At 44.9% G+C, this 25886-nt stretch overlaps 1 long non-coding RNA gene across 1 annotated transcript in view; it reads right to left on the bottom strand.

Moving 5' to 3' along the window:
- The window catches only part of LOC132818013 (uncharacterized), a 38760-nt gene extending 13129 nt beyond the window's left edge, over positions 1-25631 (bottom strand). Inside the window, exon 1 of the long non-coding RNA XR_009644946.1 lies at positions 25591-25631. This is a non-coding gene — a long non-coding RNA (uncharacterized LOC132818013). The remainder of the gene's footprint in view (positions 1-25590) is intronic.
- Between the last annotated feature and the right edge of the window lie 255 nt (positions 25632-25886).

Consider the following 25886-nt stretch of genomic DNA (forward strand, 5'->3'; position numbering starts at 1 on the left):
ATTGTTCTATGTTCTAAAGGCATTTGACTCATATGCAAGAAATAAAAGAATGATCAGGGAGAAAGTAGGGCCAGTCAGGGATAGTGTAGGGAACTTGTGAGTGGAGTCTGAACAGATTGGGAAGCCCTAAATGTGTTTTTTGCTTCGGTTTTCACTAAGGAAAGGGACTTTGTTGTGAATGAGAACTTTGAGGAACTGGGAAACACGGTGGCTCAGTGGTTAGCGCTGCTGCCTCACAGCACCAGGGTCCCGGGTTAGATTTCAGCCTCGGGTGACTGTCTGTGTGAGTTTGCATATTCTCCCTGTGTCTGTGTGGGATTCCTCTGGGTGCTCTGGTTTTCTCCCACAGTCCAAAGATGTGCAGATGAATGGGCCATGCTAAATTGCCCATAGTGTTAGGTGGGTTACTCTTCAGAGGGCTGGTTGGGCCGAAGGGCCTGTTTCCACACTGTAGGGAATCTAATCTAATCTTTAAACAGGTTTGAACTGATCAAGATTGATGACGCTGATGTGCTGGAAATTTTGGCAATTTAAGATTGATAAGTCCGCAGGGCCGGACCGGATTTACCCTAGGCTGCTCTGAGAAGCAAGAAAGGAGGTTGCTGAGCTGCTGGCAAAGATCTTTGCTTCCTCACTCTCTATGGGAGTCGTACCGGAGAATTGGAGGAAGGCGAATGTTGTTCCTCTTTTCAAGAAGGGTAATAGGGAAATCCCTGGCAATTACAGACCAGTTGGTCTTACATCTGTGGTCAGCAAGGTTTTGGAAAGAATTGTGAGGGATAGGATTTATGACTATTTGGAAAAGCATAGTGTAATTAAAGGCAGTTAGCATGGCTTTGTGAGGGGCAGGTCACGTCTCACTAATCTTATTGAGTTCTTTGAGGAGGTGACGAGACAGGTCAACGAAGGTCAAGCAGTGGATGTGGTGTATATGGACTTCAGCAAAGCATTTCCCCATGATATATTCATTCATAAAGTCAGGAAGTATGGAATACAGGGAGATTTGGCTGTCTGGATTCGAAATTAGTTGACTGACAGAAAGCAGAGAGTGGAAAATATTCTGCCTGGAAGTCTGGTGAGTGGTGTCCCATAGGGCTCTGTTCTTGGGCCTCTGCTCTTTGTAGTTTTTATAAATGACTTGGATGAGGAGGTTGAGGGGTGGGTTAGTAAATTTGCCAATGACAAAAAGGTTGGAGGTGCCGTTGATAATATCGAGGGCTATTGCAAGCTGCAGTGCAACATAGACAGGATACAGAGGTGGGCTGGGAAATTGCAGATGGAGTTCAACCTGAATAAATACGCAGTGATGCATTTTGGAAGGTTGAACTCGAATGCTGAATATAGGATTAAAGACAGGATTCTTGGCAGTGTGGAGGAACAGAGGGATCTTGGTGTTCAAGTGCATAGATCCCTCAAAATTGCCACCCAAGTGGATAGGGTTGTTAAGAAAGCATATGCTGTTTAGGTTTTCATTAACAGAGGGATCGAGTTTAAGAGCCGCGAGGTTTTGCTGCAGCTCTACAAGTCCCTGGTGAGACCACACTTGGAATATTGTGTCCAGGTTGCCCTATTATAGGAAAGATACAGATGCTTTGGAGAGGGTGCAAAGAAGGTTTCCCAGGATGCTGCCTGGACTGGAGGGCTTGCCTTACGAAATGAGGGTGAATAAGCTCGGACTTTTCTCTCAGGAGAGAAGGAGGAAGAGAGGTGACCTGATCGAGGTATACAAAGTAATGAGAGGCATGGATAGAGTCAATAGCCAGAGACGTTTCCCCAGGGCGGGATTGACTGGCGTGAGGGATCATAGTTTTAAGATATTAGGAGGAAGGTATAGAGGAGACATCAAAGGTAAGTTCTTTACGCAGAGAGTTGTGAATGCATGGAATACGTTGCCAGCAGTGGTGGTGGAAGCAGAGTCATTAGGGACATTTAAGCGACTGCTGGACATGCACATGGGATAGCAGTGAGTTGAAGGGTACTAGGTTAGGTTATTTTAGATTTGGATTAATTCTCGGCACAACTTCATGAGCCGAAGGGCCTGTTCTGCGCTGTAGTTTTCTATGTTCTATGTTCTCCCTCATAACAATAAATATTTGCTTTGTTTCTACTCTCGCAAAATCTTTCAGAATTTTAAAGATTTCTGTTTGGTAGTGCTGTATATCTCTATGACTTAATGGTAACTGGCCCTCCCACACCAGTGTTTACCAAGGGAGAAGTGACACAGCTAGTCAATCTTTTCCTGATAAGTGAACCCAATTTAAAGATGAAATCTATAACTTGGAGATACATCTGCGCAAGAGATAGAAGCAGATGGATGTAGATGGATGCAGGTCGGTGCAGATAGAGGCAGACGGAAGCAGACGGAAGCTGATGGAAGCTGGCGGAAGCAAACTAACACTGGAGTCTTTACACTTCGTCATTGACAAGCCTGGGAAAATTTCTCTCTCCTGCAGGTTATCATGTTTAGTTTGAGTTCAAACAAGGGTTTCCAGGAAAGAAAACTCCTTCATTGGAGACAGGAAGAACAGGAAAAATACACAACAAATCATACCTAAGTTTTAAAGATGCCTAAGAATATATGTGAGTATGGGAATATTCAGTAGACATTTACAGGATTTTGACAAGTTCGATTAAGGTAGATATTTTGATTTGATTTGATTAGATGTGATTTGATTTATTATTGTCACATGTACTGAGATAAAGTGAAAAGTACAGTTTTGCGTTGTATCCAGGTAAATCAAAGCTTACCTAAGTACATCAGGGTAATAGATCAGAATGCAGAATATAATGCAGATAGAGATAGACTCTTCGCATTCACTAATGGCCCAAGGATTTGGGGGGCCATAGATTTAAAATTTTGGGCACTATAACAGGCAGATGTGAGGGAAAACATTTTTGTATAATGACTGTGGTAAAAGTAAAACATATTTTTATGGGTCTGAAAGGGTTAATACTGTGAATTTCAATGGCCACTCGCGTGTTTCCGTTCTTCCGTGGTGGAAATTTGAATAAAGATTCGTGTACCTTGTGTCTTTCACCGTGTCTCACACCTGCACACACACACACACCATGGGTGCTGGGGAAAAAATAAGCACTTCCGCAGTTAGGCGGGAGTGTGGGGGTAAAAAAGAGAGAAAAAGAGGCTCTAAAAAAAAGCAAAAAAAAGTACTGTGAATTTCCAAAAGCACTACTCAAAATGATAAAGTCATATGGACGTTTTGGCAGAACAACCACAGATCACAAGCAGTGAGATCAAGTGATCCTGATCCTCTTTGTAGTCACTGGAACAATGCCTATCACTGGAACAATGCTTATCACTGGAACAATGCTTATCACTGCAACAATACCTATCACTGGAAAAATGCCTATCACTACAACAATACCTGTCAAGGAACAATGCCAGTCACTGGAACAATGCCTACCACTGGAACAAGGCCTATCACTGCAACAATACCTGTCAAGGAACAATGCCAGTCACTGGAACAATGCCTACCACTGGAACAAGGCCTATCACTGCAACAATACCTGTCACAGGAACAATGCCTATCTCTGGAACAATGCCTACCACTGGAAAAATGCCTATCACTGCAACAATACCTATCACTGGAACAATGCCTATCACTGGAACAATGCCTACCACTGGAACAATGCCTACCACTGGGAAAATGCCTATCACTGCAACAATACCTATCACTGGAACAATGCCTATCACTGGAACAATGCCTACCACTGGGAAAATGCCTATCACTGCAACAATACCTATCACTGCAACAACACCTATCACTGGAACAATGCCTATCACTGGAACAATGCCTACCACTGGGAAAATGCCTATCACTGCTACAATACCTGTCACAGGAACAATGCCAGTCACTGGAACAATGTCTATCACTGGAACAACGCCTATCACTGGAAAAATTCCTATAACTGCAACAATGCCTATCTCTGGAACAATGTCTACCTTGTAGTCACTAGAACAATGCCTATCATTGGAATAACACCTATGCCTAACACCTAGGCACAATTCCTATCACTGGAACAATGCCTATCACTGGAATAATGCCTATCACTGGAACAACGCCTATCACTGGAACAACGCCTATCACTAGAACAATACCTATCACTGAAATCACGCCTGTCACGGGAACAATTCCTATCGCTGCAACAATACCTATCACTGGAACAAAGCCCATCTCTGGAACAAAAATGCCTATCACTACAACAATGCCAGCCACTGGAACAACACCTATCACTGTAATAATTCCTATCACTGCAACAATTCCTCTCACTGAAACAACGCCCATCGCTAGAACAATTCCTATCACTGGAACAATATCTATCACTGGAACAACACCTATCACTGCAACAATTCCTATCATAGGAACAATTCCTCTCACTGCAACAATGCCTATCACTGGAATAATGCCAGTCACTGGAACAATGCCCATCACTGGAACAAAAATGCCTATCACTGCAACAATACCTATCACAGGGTTACATTGTACTTTGCTCAAAAACTGCATGCATTCATGTAAAACTCTGTTATCTCACTTTTTAGATTAGAATCAATCTAAACATTATTGCATAGACAGAGAACACAGGGGGCTAACACCTTCAACATATTGTCTAGCTATCACCATTGTTAACAGTTAACCCAAGAATGCAACTTTTAAAAAAAAGGTTTTGTGATTGACATATAAAAGAAGTGAAACTATCACAGTATTCTAACAGATGAAAGGCTTAACAGAAAATAATTTTTCAATGTATAATTTCAGTTATATCACACTGTAAATTTTTGCTACAAATTCTGTATTAGGATTGAGCCCTCCACTATCACCTGATGGAGCGTCGCTCCGAAAGCTAGTGTGCTTCCAATTAAAACTGTTGGACTATAACCTGGTGTTGTGTGATTTTTAACTTTTTCACTGGAACAACGCCTATCACTGCAACAATGCCTATCACTGGAACAGTGCCTATCACTGGTACAATGCCTATCACTGCAACAATGCCTTTCACTGGAACATTGCCTATCACTGGAAAAACGCCATCACTGGAACAATGCCAATCACTGGAACAACTCCTAACACTGTAACAATGCCTATCACTGCAACAATTCCTATCACTGGAACAATGCCTATCACTGGAACAACACCTATCACTGGAAAAATGCCATCACTGGAACAATGCCTATCACTGGAACAATTCCTATCACTGCAGCAACGCCTATCACTGGAATAATGTCTATCACTGGAACAACGCCTATCACTGGAACCGGGAATGGGACTGTTTGGCACCACCCTTTTGGTGCTGATCATTTGCCCCCACCGTTTTGTCTCTAAACTGTTTTGGCCCTCGTTACTTTGGCGCTGAGCTGTTTTGGCGCCAATTCAGAATTTTAAAAAAGTCTTGTAGAACCCATAAGAAATTCGTTTTTATTGCATTGTAAGAAATAAATCTAATTCTTTTTTATTCCGTATTTTAACCTATTCATTATAAAAATGAATTTCTACATTTATCAAATGCATATAGATAACCATCGTGTGAAAATTTTGGTTTGTCTCTCTTGCTTAGAATGTTTTCAGCCATTTCTGGTATGGGCTCTACAAGAAAATCAAAAGAAAATTGTATTGCAGCTTTTCAATGTGAAGACAGAAGGGCTTAAGTATCATCAAGGCAGTAGATGACTGTTAACAATTGTTAAATGAGAAAATGATTACAAAACGAGATTTGAATCTGCAGCGGGTCATTACAGCTTTGATTATCAACTCTTGCTAGTTGAGAAAATTACATCGGGTCATTAGTCATCCTCTTCTTTAGGGGCGGCACGGTGGCTCAGTGGTTAGCACTGCTGCCTCACAGCGCCAGGGACCTGAGTTCAATTCCCGATTCAGGCGACTGACTGTGTGGAGTTTGCACGTTCTCCCCGTGTCTGCGTGGGTTTCCTCCGGGTGCTCCGGTTTCCTCCCACAGTCCAAAGATGTGCGGGTCAGGTGAATTGGCCATGCTAAATTGCCCGTAGTGTTAGGTAAAGGGGTAAATGCAGGGGAATGGGTCTGGGTGGGTTGCGCTTCGGTGAGTCGGTGTGGACTTGTTGGGCCGAAGGGCCTGTTTCCACACTGTAAGTAATCTAATCTAATCTTTAACCAAACAAGACTTTTTTTATTCTGAATTGGCGCCAAAACAGCTCGGTGCCAAAGTAATGAGCGCCAAAACAGTTTAGAGTCAAACCGGCGTGGCCAATAATCGGCGCCAAAACGTACCCAACCCACCGGGAACAATGCCTGTCACTGCAACAAGGCCCATCACTGGAACAATTCCTGTCACTGGAACAATGCCAATCACTGCAACAATTCCTGTCACTGGAACAAATCCTATCACAGGAACAATTCCTATCACTGCTACAATACCTATCACTGGAACAAAAATGCCTATCACTGGAACAACTCCTAACACTGTAACAATGCCTATCACTGGAACAATGCCTATCACTGGAACAATTCCTATCACTGGAACAATTCCTAACACTGGAACAATGCCTATCACTGGAACAATTCCTATCACTGGAACAATGCCTATCACTGGAACAATTCCTACCACTGGAACAATGCCTATCACTGGAACAATGTCGATCACTGGAACAATGCCTATCACTGGAACAATGCCTATCACTGTAACAATACCTATCACTGCGACAATTCCTATCACTGGAACAATGCGTATCACTGGAACTATTCTTATCACTGCAACAAGGCCTATCACTGGAACAATGCCAATCATTGCGACAATTCCTATCACTGGAACAATGCCTAACACTGGAACAATGCCTATCACTGCAACAATTCCTAACACTGCAACAATTCCTATCACTGGAGCAATGCCTATCAATCACTGGAACAATTCCTATCACTGCAACAATTCCTATCACAGGAACAATTCCTATCACTGGAACAATGCCTATCACTGGAACAATGCCAATCACTGCAACAATTCCAATCACTGCAACAATTCCTATCACTGGAACAAAGCCTAACACTGGAACAATGCCTATCACTGGAGCAATGCCTAACACTGGAACAATTCCTATCACTGGAATAATGCCAATCACTGCAATTATTCCTATCACTGGAACAATTCCTATCACTGGAAAAATTCCTATCACTGCAACAATTCCTATCACTGGAACAATGCCGAACACTGGAACAATTCCTATCACTGCAACATTTCCTATCACTGGAACGATGCCTAACACTGGAACAATGTCTATCACTGGAGCAATTTCTATCACAGGAACAAAAATGCCTATCACTGTAACAATGCCTATCACTGGAACAACTCCTATCACTGCAACAATTCCTATCACAGGAACAATGCCTAACACTGGAACTATTCCTATCACTGGAACAATGCCTATCACTGGAACAACGACTATCACTGGAACAACGCCTATCACGGGAACAATGCCTATCACTGGAGCAATTCCTATCACAGGAACAATGCCTAACACTGGAACTATTCCTATCACTGCAACAATTCCTATCACAGGAACAATGCCTATCACTGGAACAATTCCTATCACTGGAACAATTCCTAACACTGTAACAATTCCTATCTTAGGAACAATTCCTCTCACTGCAACAATGCCTATCACTGGAGCAATGCCAGTCACTGGAACAGTTCCTATCACTGGAACAAAAATGCCTATTACTGGAGTAATGCCTATCTCTGGAACAATGCCTATCACTGGAACAACTCATAAAACTGTAACAATGCCTACCACTGGAACAATGCCTATCACTGGAACAACTCCTATCACTGCAACAATACCTATCACTGGAACAAAAATTCCTATCACTGGAACAATGCCTATCACTGGAACAACTCCTAACACTGGAACAATGCCTATCACTGCAACAATACCTATCACTGGAACAATGCCTATCACTGGAACAATTCCTACCGCTGGAACAATGTCTATCACTGGAACAATGTCTATCACTGGAACAATGCCTATCACTGTAACTATTCTTATCACTGCAACAAGGCCTATCACTGGAACAATGCCAATCACTGACAATTCCTATCACTGGAACAATGCCTAACACTGGAACAATTCCTATCACTGGAACAGTTCCTATCACTGCAACAATACCTATCACTGGAACAATGCCTATCACTGGAACAACGCCCATCATTTTTTATGGAATGGAATTCCCTACAGTGTAGAAGCAGGCCATTCCCTACAGTGTGGAAGCAGGCCACACTGACTCTCCGAAGAACATCCCTCCCAGACCCACCTCCCCCTCCCAACCCTATTCCTGTAACCCTGCATTTCCTATGGCTAATCTAACCTAACTTAGGCATTCCTGTTCACTACAGGCAATGTAGTAAGACCAATCCACCTAACCTGAGTATCTTTGGACTATGGAGCACCAGGAGGAAACCCATGCATTCACAGAGAGAATGTGCAAACTCCACATGTTAACTACTGAACAACCGTGCCTTTACAATGTCACATTTACCTTCATTGCTGACATGCAATACATTACTTGCTCAATACAAGACACACTTTCCAGTTACATCAGGAAGTGGTTTTCCTCCACCACACTAGACTGAACAAATCCTGTATATCCCTGCATGTAAAGAGAATGGTGGGAGCAAACGTAACACAATGCAGACTTGACTCAGCTGCATGTACAACATGGTGGCAGATCACAATGACAATGGATCCCAACACTGCTTTCAAAAGGAAATTGCATGGACATCTAAATGAAATAAGTTAACAGAGCTATGGGGATGGAGCATGGGAGTCATAGTGGAACAGTCACTGTACGCTGGCAGTCTAGATTAGAGTGGTACTGGAAAAGCACAGCAGGTCAGGCAGCATCTGAGGAGCAGGAAAGGCTGGCATGCAGGTATAGCTGGCAGTGAGGAAAGTTAATTGCATGCTCCCCTTCAAAGCCAGAGGCTTTGAGTATAAGAGCAGTATTGCTGCAGTTATACAGGGCTCTTGGTGAGGCCACACCTTGAGAATTGTGTGCAGTTTTAGTCTCCAAGTCTGAGGAAAGACACCCTTGCTACTGAGGGAGTCCAGCAAAGGGTCACCTACTGATCCCTGGGATGGCAGGACTGAGATATCAAGAAAGACTGGATCATCTGGGCTTACACTCACTGGAATTTAGAAGAATCGGGGATCTCATGGAAATACAAAAAGGTCTGATGGGATTAGACAGGCTAGATGCAGAAGCAATGTTCCTGATGTTGGGGAAGTCCAGAACCAGGGTTTCAGTTAGACAGTGGTGAACCTCTGGAACTCTCTCCCACAGGAAGCTGTTGGGTCCAGTTAATTAGATATATTCAAGAGGGAGCTGGACATGGTTCTTGGGGCTAAAGGGGCCAAGGGATATGGAGAGAGAGCGGGAATGGGATACTGAGATTGCATCATCAGCCATGACCATATTGAATGGTGATGCAGGCTTGGAACCAAATGGCCTACTCCTGCACCTATTTTGAATGTTTCTATGAGCAGAGGAATGGGACTGTCTGGGTTGTTCTGTGAGATGCCAAAATGGATTTGATGGACCGAATGACCTCTTGCTGTGTCTTAATTTACTTCATGATATCCAAGACTGAACCTAATAGATCAGATATTCACTAGGGCTATGTCATGATAACAAGGGGAGCCATTCAGCCCCTTTAACATGCTGCACAGGAACAGGAGGAGGTCACTCTGCCCCTTCAATCTGTTACTTACTAACAGCAAGAAGCCATTTGGCTCCACTTTCTTGATCCCCAGGATCAAAGAGTGGCCATTTAGCCCCTCAAGCATAAGCCCTTCATCAGGAATGAGGCTCATGGCCAAGGGGGCTGAGAGATAAATGGGAGGGGGTTGAGGCTTGGGGGAAGGTAGCTGGGAATGCAATTGGTAGATAAAAGTGGGGGTGAAAGTGATAAGTTGGAGAGGAGGCTAGAGCAGATAGGTGGGAAGGAAGATGGACAGGTAGGACCGTTCTAGAGGGTGGCGCCAATTTGGGAGGCTGGGACTGGGATAAGGTAGGGGGAGGGGAAATGGGGAAACTGGTGAAATCTACATTGATCCCATGTGGTTGCAGGGTCTCAAGGTGGAAGATGAAGCGTTCTTCCTCCAGGCGTTGGATGGTTAGGGCTTGGCGATGGAGGATACCCAGGACCTGCATGTCGTTGGCAAAATGGGAGGGGGGGTTAAAGTGTTCGGCCACGGGGGATTGGGTTGGTTGGTGCGGGTGTCCCAGAGATGTTCTCTGAAATTATCCACAAGTTGGCGTCCTGTCTCCCCAATGTAGACGAGACCACATCAGGTGCAACAGATGCTGGAGATGATGTGTGTGAAAGTACAGGTATTTCTGTCAGATGTGGAAAGAGCCTTTAGGGCCTTGGATGGAGGTGAGGAGGGAGGTGTGGGCACAGGTTCTGCACTTCCGGCAGGGGAAAGTGCCAAGAATGGAGGGTGGGTTAGTGGGGCTTGTTGGATCTGACAAGGGAGTCACGGAGGGAATGGCCTCTCCTAAATGCAGATAGGGTTGGAGAGGGAAATATATCTTTGGTGGTGGGGTATGTTTACTAGTGGTGGAAATGGCAGAGCATGGTGCAGTGTATCTGAAGGTTGGTGGGGGTGGAAGATGAGGACTGGGTGTTCTGTCCTTGTTGTGATTGGAGGGATGGGGTTCAAGGGGAGAAGTGCAGGAAGTGAAGAAGATGTGCTAGAGGGCATCGCCAACCACATGGGATGGGAAATTGCACTCTCTGAAAAAGGGAGCCATCTGGGCTGTTCTGTGATGGAGTTGGTCCTCCTGGGAGCAGGTGCAGAGGAATTGAGAATAAGGAATAACATTTTTATAGGAGGCAGGGTGGGAGGAGGTGTGATCCAGGTAGCTGTGGGAGTTTCATCAAGTTCAAACCCAGTTATGAAAAAACAATGTGATGAGAAAGGTCAATGTAAAAATAGCTGTCATCATCAGCAGGTGGAATTTGAGCTGAATTTGGAGCCAACCTAGATGCAGCTGTTTTGATCTCCTCCTCACACCCAGTGATTAACACAATCGGCATGTTCTACAAAACAGATTTTGACAGAGGAAAGCTCACAGGCGTCAGGGAGTGATCCTCAGCTTTGGGATGGAGTTACTTACTCTTTACTTGCCCTGCAAAGGAAGATTGCTAGACATGTGACACAGTAACATCCCAACTAGAACTGGCCTGTAATGGTAACCCGTCTGACGGGTACTTCAAGCTATTGTGCAATTCATGCAACCACGTAGTTACAAAGGGCGTGAGAGGGTGGGGGGACATCACAATTGGAGCAAGGACTGACAACAACAGCTATTTAGTTGTTTTCTCCTATAACTATGAATGAGGACAACACAGAAGGGGAACGTCTTCTCCCAAAGGGTTGTGAATCTGTGAACTTCGCAGCCCAGTGAAGCAGTTGAGGCTACCTCGATTAATATTTTTAAGACAAAGATTTTTGAACAGTAAAGGAATTTAGAATTATGGGAGTGGGTGGATAAGTGGAGCTGAGGCCATGAAAAGATCAGCCATGATTGTATTGAATGGCGGAGCAGGCTCAGTGGATCGGATGGCCTACTTATGCTATTAGTTCTTATGTTCTTATGGCACAAGAGAACAACTTTCAGCTCATCATCTCTGTGCGGGCTCCCTACAGAACCAAATCATTTAATCCCACTGCCCTGCCTTTCCTCGTAGCCATGCAAATCACTAAATTGCAAATTAGCAAATTTCAAGCCAAATTCAATGCTTCACGGTGGAATAGTATGGTCACTCTTTCATTATTTAGATATCCTGGGAAAAATGTAGGACAATATATGTCACTGAGTTATGCCAGTTAAAGAAAACACAGATATACACCACAGAAACGGGTAATGGGCCCAACCAGTCAGCACTAGCACTTACTGTCCTCGCATTTCACTTGTGGGCAGCACGGTGGCACAGTGGTTAGCACTGCTGCCTCACAGCGCTAGAGACCCGGGTTCAATTCCCGACTCAGGCGACTGACTGTGTGGAGTTTGCATGTTCTCCCCGTATCTGCGTGGGTTTCCTCCAGGTGCTCCAGTTTCCTCCCACAGTCACAAAGATGTGCAGGTCAGGTGGATTGGCCATGCTAAATTGCCCGTAGTGTTAGGTAAAGGGGTAAATGTAGGGTAATGGGTGGGTTGCGCGTCGGTGTGGACTTGTTGGGCCGAAGGGCCTGTTTCCACACTGTAAGTAATCTAATCAATCAACCCATTGATTCTCTTCTGCCTTAAATGCTTGTTTACGTTTTTGATAAATGCATTATTCTATTTCCTTTGAACACTGGACTCCCTCCCCAAGGACATTGTGGGCCTCCTTACAGCAGGTGAACCGCAGTGGTTCAAGAATGCAGCTCACCCCCACCTTCGCCATGGGCAATTGAGGATGGGAAGTAAAACCTGATCCAGCCAGTGATACCCACATCTCATGAGTAAATTAAATAAAACTCCTAGGGGGAGCAGCTTCTAGAGTTTCACCACTCCTAAGTTTCTTCTGAATTCCCACTTGGCATTTTTGGTAACTATCTCATACTATCAGTCCCTAATTATTCTCTTCCCCAGGAAAAGAACTATTTCTTTGGTGTCTGCTCTGTCAAAACCTCTCAGAATTTGTGAACAACTGTGGTTATGGCACTGATTCCTTCCACCTCTGCCATTCTATTCTTTCCTCTGCCTTGAAGCCAGCTAATATTTCATTTTACCATTTCATCTGACTCCTCATTCTCTGAATAATTCATCAAGTCTATTATGGGGCACCTTATCAAAAGCCTGTTAAAAATCCAGTTAAATTATATCTATTACCATTATCTACTTTCACTGTTATTTCCTCAATAGATTCCATAAAGTTGGTCAATCAAAATGTTTTTGTCAAAACCCGAGCTGACCTTATTCATTAACAACTAACGCAGAAATTGCTAGAGACAGTCAGCAGGCCAGGAGAGAAAAATAGTTAACATTTTGATTCTGATGTGACTCTTTTGCAGAATGCATTTCCTGCATTAAAGACGCTATGCAAATACAAATGGTTATCTCCACACTAGTATCACAGATGAGATGTCTTCCTACTTCAACCACTTCCCTGCCTCTCGTTCTTTATCAATGAAGGTTCAGGAAAGTTCAGGAAAGTTTTGTTAAACAGTATATATAAGATCCTACTCAGGAAAGGACAAAACCCAACCTGTTCTTGGGAAATAGGGCAGGACAAGTGACTGAGGTGACAGTGCAGGAGCACTTTAGGACCAGGGACCACAGTTTTATTTATTTTAAAATAGTTATGGAGAGGGACAAAACTGGTCCACAGGTTCAAGTTCTAATTTGGAGCAAGGTGAATTTTGATAGAATTAGACAGGAGCTTCCAGAGGTTGATGGGAGTAGTTTGTTTGCAGGCAGAGGGACCTCTGGCAAGTGGGAAGCCTTTAAAAGTGAGATAGCGAGAGTTCGAGGTCTATATGTTCCTGTGAGGGTGATGAGCAAGGTTGGCAGGAATAGGGAACCCTGGATGACAAGAGATAATAGAGGGGGTATAGGAGCTTCCTGAAGAAGTAATCAGGAGGGTGAAAAGGAGGCACAAGATAGCCTTGGCTGAGAAGATTAGGGTGAATCCAAAGAGGTTGTTTAAGTATACTAGAGGAAAAAGAGTAACTAGAGAGAGAATAGGACTCCTCAGGTACCAACGCGGGGATGTATGTGTAAAACTGCAGGAGATGGGCCAGGTCCTCAATGAATATTTCTCCTCTGAGTTTATCATGGAGAAAGACATGAAGACTGGGCAACTTGGAGAAGTTAGTGGTCATATCTTGGGGACAGACCATATCATGGTGGAGGAGGTATTGGATGTATTAGAATGTATGTAAGTGGATAAATCTCCTAGTCCTGACCAGATATACCCAAGAAAACTGCAAGACGCTAGAGAAGAAATTGTGGGCGGCCTGGCTGATATTTTTGCATGATCATTAGCTATGGGTAAAGTTCCGGAAGACTGGAGGATAGTGAATTTGTGCCCTTAATCAAGATGGGCTGCAAAGAAAATCCTGGGAACTATAGACCAGTAAGCCGAACATTTGCGATAGGCAAGTTATTCTGAGGGATAAGATATTCATGCTTTTGGAAAGATAGGGTTTGATTAGGAGTAGTCAGCTTGGCTTTGTGCATGGGAGCTCATGCCTCACAAATTGTTAGAATTCTTTGATGATGTGACCAGTAAGGTTGACAAGGGCAGGGCAGTAAATGTAGTCTACATGGATTTCAGTAAGGCCTTTGCTAAGGTTCCATATTGTAGCTGCTCTGGAAGGTTAGATTGTATGGAATCCATGGGGACCTGGCAAACTGGATACACATTAGCTTGATGGTAAGAAGCAGAGAGTAGTAGAGGGAAGATGCTTGTCAGACTGGAGGTCTGTAACTAGTGGAGTGCCTCAGAGGTCAGTGCTGGGCCCATTACTGTTTGTTATCTATATCAGTGATTTGGATGAGAATGCACTAGGCATGATTAGCAAGTTTGCAGATGACACTAAAATAGGCAGTATTGTGGGCAGTGAGGAAGGTTATCAGGAATTGCAGCAGGACCTTGCTCAGCTGGGGAAGTGGGCTGAGAAATGGTGGGTAGAGCTTATTATAGATAAGTGTGAGGTCTTGCATTTTGGAAAGTCAAATCAAGGTAGTAGTTTCATGGTGAATGGTAGGGCCTTAAGGAGTGTAGTGGAACAGAGGGATCAGAAAGATGTTGCGAAACCTGAAAGGGTTCAGAAAAGATTTACAAGAATGTTGCCAGGGTTGGAATTATAGGGAAAGGTTGAATAGGCTAGGGCTGTTTTTCCTGCAGTTTTGGAGGCTGAGGAGTGACCTTATAGAGGTTTATAAAATCATGAGGGGCATAGGGGAAGGTCCAGAACTAGAAGGCATAGGTTGAGGGTGAGAGAGGAAAGATACAAAAGAGACCTAAGGGGCAACTTTTTCACGCAGAAGGTGGTACGTGTATGGAATGAGCTGCCAGAGGAAGTGGTGGAGGCTGATACAATTGCAGCATTTAAAAGGCATCTGGATGGGTATATGAATAGGAAGGGTTTGGAGGGATATGGGCCGGGTGCTGGCAGGTAGGACTAGATTGGGTTGGGATATCTGGTCAGCATGGACAAGTTGGACCGAAGGATCTGTTTCTGTGCTGTATCTCTATGACTCTATGACCTTGGAATTCAGATTCACAGGCTCTGAAAGTGGAGTCATAGTGAAGAAGGCTTTTGGCACACTGGTCTTCATCATTCAGGGCACTGAATACAGAAGTTGGGAAGTTACATTGCAGTTGTATAGGACATTGGTGTGGCTGCACTTGGGAGCATTGTGTTCAGTTTTGGTCACCTTGCTATAGGAAGCGTGTTATTAAACTGGAAAGAATGAAGAGAAAATTTACAAGGACTCAAGGGTCTGAGGTTGGACAAGCTAGGACATGGCTCTTTAGAGAGTAGGAGACTGAAGGGGTCATTATAGAGGCGTATACGATCATGACAGGCATAGACAGGGTGAATGTACTCAGTTTTTTCCCCAGGATTAGGGAATCAAGGACGAGAGGCATCAGTTTAAGGTTAGAGGGGAAAGAATAAAAGTGACCCTGAGGAGCAACTTTTTTACACAGAGGGTGGTACGCATATGGAATGAGCTGCCAGCGGAAGTGGTTGAAGTGGGTGCATTAATAACATTTAAAAGGCATTTGGACAAATACGTGGATAGGAAAGGTTTACAAGGATATGGGCCAAGTGCAGGGAAACGGGATGAGCATGGATGGACATTTTGGTTCGGTATAGACCAGTTTGGGCCAAAGGGCCTGGCTCTGTGCTGTAGGACTCTATGATTCTATGACACTAAGATAAACAAAGCAGACAGAAGCCCTGCCCAAGAGTAACAAGTGAGAACATAAAGGAACGAGAAGGAACACAGACCATTTGATAAACCATCCCTTCCAAACCAAGGAGAGGGGACTGGAAGAGAGTAATTACTATATATCTAACCTCATGTTGTACGAGTTCTGGGAGTGTGTGAGAGGGGCAGTGAGAGAATACTTCACTTTCAGTTTAAAAGAGTACAGGTTGCTTTATTCTGAACTTAACCCTGTGTTGTAACTGTCCGAGGAGTGTTTGATGAGGCAGCCTGTGTCTTATATTTAAACAGCAACAAAACTTCAAAAGGACTTGGCTGCAAATTGCTGTAAAGTGATCAGGGACAACCCCATGTCATGAAAGGCAGGCAGAAATGTATGCCATCTTTCGGTATCATGCTGTCCTGTCCTGCAGAATATGAAGCAATAGTAAGCAGATTGGGGGTGGTTTGGTTAGTACGCGGGTGACCGGGAGCCGGTGGCTGATGTCTGTCCCAGAGGAAAGTGGGCTGGGGAGGGTCGGTCAGTACGCAGGGCAGCCGCATACTGGAAAGCCAACAACTAACTCGTAGGAAAATGGCCTGGGGTAATACGGTCAGTACACAGGGCGACTGGGAACTGGCTGGGGGGTGACCAGCCCCTGGAGGGAAGCAGGCTAGGGGAGGGTCAGTCAGTAAGTAGGGCGGCCAGAGACTGGTTTGCAGGAAGGCTAGCCAAGGATGGTCTGATCAGTATGTGGTGCGGACGGGTGTCAGGCATCTTTTATAACTATATTGGGTCTGTGCTCTATGCACTTTCTGATTTGATTGCACTGTCTTGCCTGTGTTTGTTACTGTTATCTTTGTGATAAATGGAAGTGAGATTTGAGGTTTGTCCTCATCTCCCTGAAAACTTGTTGAAGGATGGGTTTGGGGTTTGGTTTTGCTGCCCTTTCCTCTGTATGTAGAGGGTTTTTTTGTGAACTGCTGCTTTGTTTAATGTCAACTGTATTTTGTACTGTTTCAATAAAAAAACAAAGCAAGAGTTTGAAATTTCATGTAGCAGAACAAGGGGTTGAATAAATCCTGGAGCTGTCAGTGAATGGAGCCTGTGTCAGTGAGAAGGAGTCTCATTGCTGCATGCCAAAGATTTTCCATCCCAACCAGCCGTGTGTATTTCCCTCCACTGTATTTACTTTTGTAACCACTGGCAACAAGATAAACGCAGCAGCCCAAAAAGAGGTGAGGCTGCTTCTCTTCCTTGTCTGGTTCCTGATGAAGGGCTTATGCTCGAAACGTCGAATTCTCTATTCCTGAGATGCTGCCTAACCTGCTGTGCTTTGACCAGCAACACATTTGCAGTTGTGATCTCCAGCATCTGCAGACCTCATTTTTTACTCTCTTCCTTGTCTCTACAGGTCACATATATTATAGGGTGCGTTAGAAACTGAACTTTGATCTCTAAAATCTGGGTGTCACTTTAACCCATACAGCATTCCTTTTCTCTCTCATTTGTCAGTCTCCCTCTTGTAAAGATAAACTGAAACAATAAAGTCAGGAGCTATACAATTAATGGCAAGGCCCTGGGTAATGTGATTGAACAGTGAGATCTAGGGGTTCAGGTTCAAAATTCTTTGAAATTTGCCTCAGCATGGTTAAGAAGGCATTTAGTACATAGTTGGTGAGGCTTCTTCTGGAGTAGTGTGTACAGTTCTGGTCACCTGCTATAAGGAGGATATTATTAAATTAGAATAGATTCAGAAAAGATTTATAAAAATACTGCAGGGAATGAGGGACGGAGGTATAAAGATAGGCTGGATAGGCCAGGATGTTTTCACTGGAGTGTAGGAGGTTGAGGGGGTGACCTTACACAGGTTTATAACATCATGAGGGACATAGGTAAGATGAATGACAAGGGTCTTTTCCCTAGGGTGGGGGAGTTCAAATCTAGGGTGCATATGTTTAAGGTGAGGGGAGAAAGATTTCAAAAAGGACATGGGGGGGGCAACTTTTTTTACACAGAGATTGGTTTGTATGTGGAATGAACTGTCAGAGGAAGTGGTGGAAACCTGTTTCCAACATTTAAAATGTTACAACATTTAAAAGATATTTGGATAAGTACATGAATAGGAAAGGAGTGGAGGGACCAAACACAGTCAAGTGAGGCTAGTTTGGTTTGTGAACATGTTGGCATGGACTTATTAGGCCAATGGGTCTGTTTCCATGCTGAATGTCTCAATGACTCTATGATACATTCCATTGAAATCTATGGATCTGTACTGAATGTTCCCCTTCCCTTAATCAATATATGCGCTTCAATGTCAAGAAGACATGTTGAAAGTTATCCACCTGAAGACTCTTTTGAAAAGTGCTTGTTCACCTGGAGAGTGGTAGGAATCTGGAATGTTGTGCCTGGGCGAGTAGCAGGGGTAGGAAACCACACAACCTTTAAAAAAAACTAAGTGGATGAGCTCTTGAAATGTCACAACATTCAAGGACTGGAAAAGTGGGATTTGTGGGCGTAGGTCAGTGCAGTTTTGATATGGCGTGCCATACAGAATGTCTTTATGACTCCAACTAACACAGGTCTGCTTGTTGTTTATATTTACAAACAATGGCACACAATATGAAATTTTCAATTAATTTCAAAACTGAGGCATGATTCCTAAATTTTGCCCCCCCCCCCACATCCCCCAAATTCTCTTGTAACACTTGCCCTTTTCCCCTCAATTATCCCTCACCTCATCCATTGCCTCCTCTATGCCTCCACAATCTTGACGTTCCTTCCTTCCCCTTCCTAGCTCTGGAATCTATCCTGACTATCTCTTAGGGATCCGCAGGCTGGCAATGGATGAATGAGGGATGTAGTTTTTGTACTTTGGAATCAGACAATGAGTAGGAATCCAGTGGGAGGGGTGTACAACCATCACAAACTCCACTACAGCTTGTGTGACACTAAACAAACACCTCCTCCCTAAACCCCCTTCAGTGCCTGGCTGTAGCTAATCACCCAGTGTAATTGTTGGTAGCAGGAACAGGTTCAAGTACACTGACTGCAATGTCAATGAAATCTTTGTTACTTTCAGCAAACCTCCTTTGTTACTTCCTTCCTATTTTTTACTTTATTAGCTGCCTATCCTTTGCCTGTTCACCTTTCTCTGAGAGATGACACAGGGCTTTGTTGCTCAGCCTGCAGTCTGAGGAATTGGTGGTGAGGTGTGTGGGAAATCATCCCAATTGCCCTAGTCTGTGTGGAGATCTCAGACCCCTCCTGAAATAACTCCACAGAGGCTGCTACCTCATCATCAAGTCACCCTTTATTTACACATGAACAGTCCTTGACTTTAGTACTGCCAGACCCAGAGTCAAGATCTGAGTGTCAGAATCTTTGACACCTGTCTTTTTATCTGTCAGCCAGGGCTCCCTGATTGGACCAGATTATCAGGCCCAATCAGGGAACTCATAGTCTGTGATGTCCAGATGGCTGACCTTGTTACAACCACGACATCGCTCCACCTCTGAGTCTGAGGACATAGGCCGGTCCTTTTTCTTGGAGAGTCTCTTGGGGCATTTTAGCACTGGGTCAGGCTCCTCTGACTCAGGTCCAATACAGGTGGCATGTAATGCACAAGATTCTGGACTAGCGGTGCTGGAAGAGCACAGCAGTTCAGGCAGCATCCAAGGAGCAGCGAAATCGAGCTCACCTCTAGCACCTTGGTAGAACTTCGCGCTCTTCTTCTGGTGGCAAAAGCATCAAGGTGTCTACATCTATCCTGTCTACCTCTGATTTTGAGTTCTCAATAACACTTGAGGGAGAGGGTGAACAATATCCAGTAGCCTTTCTGAATGTCCAAGGAGCGGGGCATGTTTTGGTAATGCAACGTTAGTGAATTCACGGCTTTCATATGGTCCAAATGTTGTTCAGGACTGTCGTGACTACCCAAACTTTATGTCACTGTTCCTGACCTTGCATCAACCTTGTCTCTTACCCATATTTCCGTGATTCTTACACCAAATGTTGTCCCTTGTATTAAACTATATCTCTCACTTACAGAGTCTTGTGTCCGGCATCAACGTTCCTGATGTCATTTCACCCTCTACCCCACCCAGGTCCGGGAAGATCAGACTTAACCTGGTGCGGAATCTTCTACACATTAGCAAATCTGCTGGAGCAACCCTGGAAGTTGCATATGGAGTGGTCCGATAATCAAATGAGAACTGGTATCTAGTGAGGCTTTAGGCTTTTTGGACTGCTCTTTCTGCTGGGTCAATGGACAATGGATGATATGGAACAGTTTTTCTATTATCAAACCTGTCTTTAATGAATGGACTCTCTGCATAGCCAACCACTTTGAGTGGACATCTACAATAAGCAAGAACCTTAAACTGATGAAAGGATCTGCATAATCAACATGCAACCGTTCCCACAGATGTGAGGGAACTGCCAGTGGTAATGTTTGACCTTGTCGGCACTCTGGGCACTTGCCCCACCAACATAGCTATGTCTGCATCCAAGCCTGGCCACTAGACATAACTTCTCACCAACATCTTCATTTTGGAGACCCCTAGCTGGTCCTGGTGGAGTTCAGTCAGTACCTGGTGGCAACATTTGCTCAGTCCAATAATTCTTGTTCTCCATAATAACATGCTGTGAGCTGGTCTCTCTGGGTTCAAAAAAGGTTTCAATTCTGGTTGTAACGGCCCTTTGGTTTCCCCCATCAGGGAGAGCCTTTTTCCAAGTATGGTGACGGCGAGCACGAGGGGGCATAGCTTTAAATTGAGGTGTGATAGATATAGGACAGATGTCAGAGGTAGTTTCTTTACTCAGAGAGTAGTAAGGGTATGGAATGCTTTGCCTGTAACGGTAGTAGATTCGCCAACTTTAAGTACATTTAAGTCGTCATTGGACAAACATATGGATGTACATGGAATAGTGTAGATGGGATGGGTTTCAGATTGGTATGACAGGGCGGCGCAACGTCGAGGGCCGAAGGGCCTGTACTGAACTGAAATGTTCTATGTTCTTAAAGGGTGGCATAAAGTGCATAATTACACAAATTACAGTGTAATAAAAGAATGATAAATAATAGGCATGGTTCTAGCAGCAATTCGAAGTCGTGCAAAGAATTTCAGATGGAACCGAGTCCGATCTTACAGTGTTAAGGAGCCTGATGTCTTGGGAGAAGAAACTGTTGCACAGTCTGGCCGTGAGAGACCGAATGCTCTGGTATCTTCTGCCAGATGGCAGGAGGGAGAAGAGTTTGAGTGAGGGGTGTGTGGGGTCTTCCACAATGCTCTTAGCCTTTCGGATGCAGCGTGTGGTGTAAGGTCTGTAATGGAGAGAAGAGAGACCCTGATGATCCTCTCAGCTGTCCTCACTATCCGTTGTAAGGTCTTACAATCTGAGACGGTGCAATTCCTGAACTAGGCAGTGGTGCAGCAGCTCAGGGTACTCTCAATGAACCCTCTGTAGAATGTAGTGAGGATGGGGGGTGGGAGGTGGGCTTTCCTCAGCCTACACAGAAAGTAGAGACACTGCTGGGCTTTCTCGGCCAAGGAGCTGGTGTTGAGGAACCAGGTGAGATTCTCTGCCAGGTGGATGCCAAGACATTTAGTGCTGTTCACAATCTCCACAGGGGGGCCATCAATGTCCTGTGGAACGTGGTCGCTCTGTGCCCTCCTGAAGTCAACAACCATCTCTTTTGCTCTATCCACATTCGGAGACAGGTTGTTGGCTCTGCACCAGTCTGCTAGCCACTGCACCTTCTGTCTGTATGCTGACTCCTCATTCCTGCTGATGTGACCCACTACAGTCATGCCATCAGCGAACATGATGATGTAATTCAAGCTGTACATCCCTGCACAGTTGTGTGTCATCAGGGTGACTGAGCACACAGCCCTGGGGGAGCCCCTGTGCTCAGTGTGATGGTGTTGGAGATGCTGTTCCCAATCTGGACTGACTGAGGATCTCCCAGTCAGCAAGCCCAGGAACCAGGTACAGAGGGAGATATTTAGGCCCAGGAGACTCAGCTTTCCAATCAGGTGCTGAGGAAATATAGTGTTAAATGCAGAACTGAAGTCTATGAACAGTAATGTGATGTAGGTGTCCTCTTCTACAGGTGGGTGAGGGCCAGATGGAGGGTGGTGGGAATGGCATCATCTTTTGCACAGTTGGGACGATATGCGAACTGTAGAGTGTCCAGTCAGGTGGGCAGGAGGGTCTTAATATCATGAGTCTCTCGAAACACTTCATGATGTGTGTTAGCGCAACGCTGCAGGAATGGTTGAGACAGGATGCTGAAGACTCCTTTGGCACTAGTACGATGGTAGCAGCCTTGAAGCATGTGGGAACTATGGTGCAGCTCAGGGAGATGTTGAAGATGTCCATGGGAACATCTGCCAGCACATCAGAGCATTTCTGAGCACTGTGCTGGGGATGTTATCTGGCTGCATTTGTACAGCTTTATTGTAATAAAAGAGTCCAAGACACTTCACAGGACGGTTACCAAAAAAGATTTAAAAGTGAATCACAACTGCAGATAATCAAACTTTAACTGTAATACCTTTGTAAAGAGTTTGGCTACAAGAGTGGCTCAGACACTGGGAATCCTGCAGTATGCAAACTGTTCTGATGAAGAGTCACCGGACTCAAACATTAACTCTGCTTTCTGTCCACAGATGCTGCCACACCTGCTGAGTTTCTCCAGCAATTTCTGTTTTGTTTCGGATCTCCAGCATCCGTAGTTCTTTATTTTGGTGTGTAATCAACCTTCTGACTCCCCAAAACCTGTCCACAGGGCAAAGGTCAGGAGTGTGGTGGAATACTACAAACTTGCTTAGATGATTACAGTTCCAACAATACTCAAGAAACTTGACACCATCCAGGTCAAAGTAGCCTGTTTCACGCTTTCCACTACCTTCAATTTTCACTCTTTACACGGCTCATCTGCAGTCGCAGTGTGTATCATCTACAAGGTTCAGTGCAACCACTCACCAAGGCTCCTTTAACGGCACCATACAATTCCACACCCTATAGCAATCACTAATATCTAGAAGGACAAGGGCAGCAGAGACATGGGAACACCAGCCCCTGCAAGTTCTCCACTGAGGAGTGTAGGACCAACTAGGAGAATGAGTATAAATACTGCGTCAAATCATGACATTGTTTCAAAAGTACTCATAGGCTCTGGGATATTCCTAGGAAGACAATTACAGAAATGTGAACACTGCTTTGTCCTTCCTGTCTCAGGAGGCTCGAAGACCAAGTATAACATCTGTGTCTCCCCCACCATCTCAGGCATGCTCACTCAACACAAGATGGTGGTGGAGTAGCAGAGCTGAGCCCAGGGCTCATCTGCTCCCTTTCTCATTATCTTTTCTCCATTTTACTGTTGCTCATTTTCTTTTCTCTTTAAAGCCTGGAGAGTAGCAGGTGGAGGAGGAGGCTTCTGGTGGCAGCAGCAGCAACACCAGCACCAACCAGACACAGCCCCACTCCATCCCAGGTCTACCTACAAGTGAGGAGCAGGTTCCGGGCTGACTCCCCCCAGCCCAGACTTGCAGGCTGAGCCAAGGCTCCAGGTCCGCAACTAGGCCTGGGTGCCAGCAGCAGTGGGAGCGGGAGAGACAGTGAGGATCCTGGTAACTGATGACTGGCTGCAGGGTCAGAAGGAGCATTGGATGGGGAACAGGAGGCAGGGAATGTGTGCATCCCCAGATCCATGCCTCCAGCTTGGACACAGCTGTGGAGGCACATTACTGAGACCCAGAGACCATTACAGAGACCCAGGAGCCCATTACAGAAACCCCAGCCAATGTCAAGCAGTGACTGGAGGAACAGGGGAGGAGAAACATGGCGAAGAAGGAAAGATGAACTCTGCTGCAGTAAAATCTTGCATCATATTCAGAGTTTGGCGACACTGCGCGTAACATGTGAAAAACTCTTTTCACACTATTTTTATATATATGAGAGAATAAATCTAAACCTAATCAAAAGATCTAAACATATATCTTTCTTGCTGCGGGTGGTGTGTCCCACAATTAGGTGTTGCAATCCTGATTTGGAGGTGCCAGTGTGGGACTGGGGTGGACAAAGTTAAAAATCACACAACACCAGGTTATAGTCCAACGGGTTTATTTGGAAGCACACTAGCTTTCGGAGCGACGCTCCTTCATCAGATGGTGAACAGGCAGCACCTTGAAAGCTAGTGCTTCCAAATAAACCTGTTGGACTATAACCTGGTGTTGTATTGCAATCCAGAATTGTAAGCAAGTAGTCTGTGCTTTGTTTCCACCTCACGGTCTCCTTATGTGGCAGGGCATGTAACTGTTCCACCTCCATCTGTAGGGAGACACTGGTGTGGTGGTAATGTCACAGCACCAGCAGTCAGAACCCCAGGCTCCACGGTTTGAATCCTGCTATGGCAAATGGTGGAATTTGAATTCGATAAAAATCTGGAATTAAAAGCTAGTCTAATATTAGTCATGTAACAAATGTTGATTGCCATAAATACTCGGGTAAAAAATGAGGTCTGCAGATGCTGGAGATCACAGTTGAAAATGTGTTGCTGGTTAAAGCACAGCAGGTCAGGCAGCATCCAAGGAATAGGATCCTATTCCTTGGATGCTGCCTGACCTGCTGTGCTTTAACCAGCAACACATTTTCAACTGCCATAAATACTCGTCTGGTTTACAAATGCCCCTTAGGGAAGTAAATCTGCCATCCTTACTTGGCCTGACCCACACTGTGACTCCAGACTCACAGCAATAGGGTTGATTCTTAATTGGCCTCTGGGCAATTAGGGTCGAGGGTGTGGTGCTGGAAAAGCACAGCAGGTCACGCAGCATCCGAGGAGTAGGAAAATCGACGTTTGGGGCAAAAGCCCTTCATCAGGACCCCGATCTGCTGAGCTTTTCCAGCACCACACTCTCAACTCTAATCTCCAGCACATGCAGTCCTCACTTTTGCCCTCTGGGCAATTAGGGACAGACAATAAATGATGGCGTGATAATGCACAAGTAGAAACCAAAAAAATCTGCAAATTAGAGCTGGTTGCATTTAAAAAAACCAAAGCAACAGCTCCAAAACGGAGGATGCAAAACAGTGCAGCTTATTTTATCACATCTTCAGGATTTGTTTGGAGAAAGGAAGGAATAAAACAGGCAGCTTCTTCACTCCTGTCTGCTTTCTGCTTGGGGTTCCCAACTTTTACACATCTCATTTGCTTCATCACCACAATTTGACATAAAATCGCCAGATTCACCATCGCAACTTTGAAAGTTTTTCTTCACAACCAGAAATTCCTCCACATAAAAGGGGGTGGGGAGGGTTGAATCAGCAGGTTTTGCTTCCCTCTCTCTCCACCCTCGTTCTCCACCTTCCCTATTTTCCTCAGCTACCAGCCCCTTCCTGTCTCCTCTCCTCATACTCCACTCCACCATTTTCCTTTCCTACCCACTGTCCTCCACCCTCAATGACAAAGGCATGGATGTAGAAGAGTGGTCTGTGAGTGTGAATGGCTGGGACTGCTCAACGGGTTAAAGGCAATGCAATTTGAGTGTGCTCAAACAGGAACCAGGAAGCAGTTGGTTAATTCATGCCCATCACATTCCTGACGCGTCAACACCTGAGACAAAATTATACCTCCCCACCCTGCTGGTCACCTTCACTGGATTCACTTACCTTGCAACACACACTTCACATTGTCGATATCAGCCCTTTCCTCTTGCTGTGATGTTGATGCAGGACCTGCAGACAACATCCTTCCTGTTCCCTGTTCATAGGGGGGGAGCAGGACCTGACGTGAGAAAACTTTATCAACAGCCCAGAAATAAAATGACAATAACAATGCATTAACTTTTTAAAAACAGAATTGCTTTAAAATCCCACTCCTGATTGCCGACAGGACTGAAGCTCTGAGCACTGAGCTCCTGCCCCACTGCAAGACTGTGCTGAGTGGAGTGAAGTACTGACGCGCC

The sequence above is a fragment of the Hemiscyllium ocellatum genome, chromosome 8 (genome assembly GCF_020745735.1).
Source record: "Hemiscyllium ocellatum isolate sHemOce1 chromosome 8, sHemOce1.pat.X.cur, whole genome shotgun sequence".
NCBI lineage: Eukaryota > Metazoa > Chordata > Chondrichthyes > Orectolobiformes > Hemiscylliidae > Hemiscyllium > Hemiscyllium ocellatum.